This window comes from Fulmarus glacialis, unplaced genomic scaffold (genome assembly GCF_000690835.1).
Source record: "Fulmarus glacialis isolate BGI_N327 unplaced genomic scaffold, ASM69083v1 scaffold29561, whole genome shotgun sequence".
Lineage (NCBI taxonomy): Eukaryota > Metazoa > Chordata > Aves > Procellariiformes > Procellariidae > Fulmarus > Fulmarus glacialis.
In genome coordinates, this window is record NW_009192659.1 from 1 (window position 1) to 2,674 (window position 2,674).

The 2,674-nt window shown below is 55.9% G+C and overlaps 1 protein-coding gene across 1 annotated transcript in view; it reads left to right on the forward strand.

Moving 5' to 3' along the window:
- Nucleotides 1–418: 418 nt before the first annotated feature.
- Nucleotides 419–2,674, forward strand: part of SBF1 (SET binding factor 1) — a 22,421-nt gene continuing 20,165 nt past the window's right edge. The window contains exon 1 of the mRNA XM_009587171.1: nucleotides 419–523. The gene's annotated coding sequence lies outside the window, so the exon portion shown is untranslated. The remainder of the gene's footprint in view (nucleotides 524–2,674) is intronic.

The window sequence follows — 2,674 nt, forward strand, 5'->3', positions numbered from 1 at the left end:
GGCCTGTTGCGAGAGGACAAGGGGGAAGGAATGGTTTTAAACTAAGAGGGGATAGATTTAGACTAGATATAAGAAAGAAATTTTTTTACAATGAGGGTGGTGAAACCCTGGCACAGGTTTCCCAGAGAGGTGGTCGATGACCTGTCCCTGGAAACATTCAGGATGAGGTTGGACGGGGCTCTGAGCAACCTGATCTAGTTGACGATGTCCCTGCCCATGGCAGGGGGTTGGACTAGGTGACCTTTAAAGGTCCCTTCCAACCCCATCTATTCTATGACTCTATGTCTGTCTAGTGACAAGCACTAGGAGCCCCTCCATGTGAGGGTGCTCCAAACCAGAGGGCCTCCCCAGCTGCACCTGTACACATCTGCTCCTACCCTGATGCTCAGCTGTGCTGTGCTTTCCTCTCCAGAACAGCCTGGGTTTGATCTATACCATCTACGTGGACGGACTGAGTGTGTCCCTGGAGAATGTCGTTGGGAATCTTCTGACGTGTACCATCCCCATCACCGGGGGAGCTCAGGTGGGTAACCTGCCCCTTCCCTCTTGCCTCTCCATGCTTCTGCCTCCTAAGCAGCTCTGATAGGAGCAGGGGTGTTTCGCTCAGCTGTGTGCTGGTTTTCCTGTGCTGGGGTGAGCTGACAAGGCTGATTTGACTTGTGGGCAGAGACTGGCTCAACGCACTGGCTATTGAGGAGCTGCCGCAGTGCACTGCTACTGGCAAGTGCTTGACTAGTGCAGGCAGTGCCTTCCCAAGTGCTTAAGAGTAGAAACAACAAAACTCTGTGATTTGGAGCCGTTCAGCTCCCATATCAGCTGAGAAGATCTTTCTGCTTTGCTTAGCTACAGCTTGCCGTGACTAGGCAGTTTGGTCTTGGCTCCTTGCTCCCTCCAGGAGGGAGTGCTGGGTGGCTCGACCATCAGCTGGCTTATGTAGTCTCCAATCGTGCAAACAATTGCCGTGGTCTCTCATCATTCCTGCATCAAGGAGGTCTTGCTCCTCCATTCAGGCCTGTCTGATTGCCTGGAGAGCTGCTCCAGAGCCAAGCGGTCACGGGCCATCCGTGAGAGCGGGGACAAGTCGGCTCTGGGGAGATGGGCCAAGGAAGGCTAACGTTTGCCAGCTGAGCAGCTTGGAGCTCTCTCCTCAAACCGCTGGCTTGTGCCTGTGCGTAGCCGGCATCTCCGATGGGCAGGGCTCGAGGAGCAAGAGCCTCGCTTGTGCCCAGAACTGAGGCCATTAAAGATAACCCTCCTGTTTTTCCCTCTGAGCCCTGTGTTCCTCTAGCACTCCTCCTCCTGCTCTAGGAAGGCTGGCTGGGCTCAGTCTTGCTCATGTGAGCAGCAGATGGGTAAGGAAGGGCTAACTGAAGCTGACTTGGAGATGACAGGAGTGGAGAGAGCCCAGCTGGACCCTCTGGCAGGAAGCGTTTGGAGACAGCAGCATAACGCCCTGGAGCTCTTCTGTCATGTAACACCTGGAACGTAACCGTGGTCGTGCACTTGTCTCCTGCAGTGGCTTCACTTTCAGCTGAGCTCCACTTCCCCCAGCAAAAAATACCATCTAATTCTCTTGCACCCAAGGCTGCACCCAAGCAGAGGAGCCTTTGCAAGGCTGGGGCAGCACTACAGGTCCCTGGTGCCTCGAGACAGAGGTTTCTTCCACCACTGTGGCCCATGACCCTGAGGGGAGGCTGCTGCCGTGAACCCCTGTATCTGTGCAGGCTTCTTGGGCGGGTGCTTTCTGCTGGGCAGAAGTGGTGCCCCTTGGGCTGCCGTGACAGGTTTGGTGCTTCCTCTAATAATGCAGAACGAGGCAGGTCCTGGGAGGGCCCAGCAGTGGTCCTGGTATTTGCAGGAGAGGGCTGTACGGCGCTCATATCTGCGTCCTCCGGGGAGGAAGGCAGGGTGCTGCCCACACCCAGGGGGCTGTGACTGTGTGCCAGGCGTCCCGGGTTTGCTCTGGCTGAGGGCGAGAGCAATAGCGTTCCTGCAGGGTCTGCCCAGATCTGTCCGACTCCATCTGGTTCCTCCCCGGTGGGACGTGTAAGCAGCAGTACGGGAGAGGAGAGGCTGTTCGGACCAGGGCGGCTCCTCAAGCCGCTGTGGCTAGCTGAACAGCGCTTTTTGGCACAACTATTCGCCACCTCCCAGTTCTTGCAGGATCGATCTGTGCTGTGGGAACAAGTAGTGTGCTAGAGGGAGAACAGTTTGTTGGTGGCACTTCCCTTCCTGTGCTTTACCTGTTCTCCTGCTGTGTCCAAACGCGCTTTTCCAGTGTAGTAGCTATTGCTTTTGCTTTGTGTGTGTGTGCATATCTCCTCTCCGAGAGTGCTGGTCCCTGCTTGTTGTTGGCCTCTGCCTGTGCTCGTCTTCCCTGTTGTCTTGCTGTCTCTGTGTGTTTCTAACTGACTGTGCTATCTCTGTCTGTCTCTATCTCAGCTTGACGTGGACGACGAAGCAGCGGTACGCACACCTTTTCTTTCATTGGGTCTGTCTCCTCATTAGCAACTTCTCTTCTGTTGTTTTTGAGGGTGGCACACGCTGCAGCTGGTGCAGCGGTGGAGGCCCAGGCACTGTTTGTCTCGGTCAGAGCACCCTCGGGTGCATGTGCGTCTGCGTGTGTTGCAGCAGGGAATGCGTGCCTGGGCTCCAGGGAAGGGGGTTGCATTCC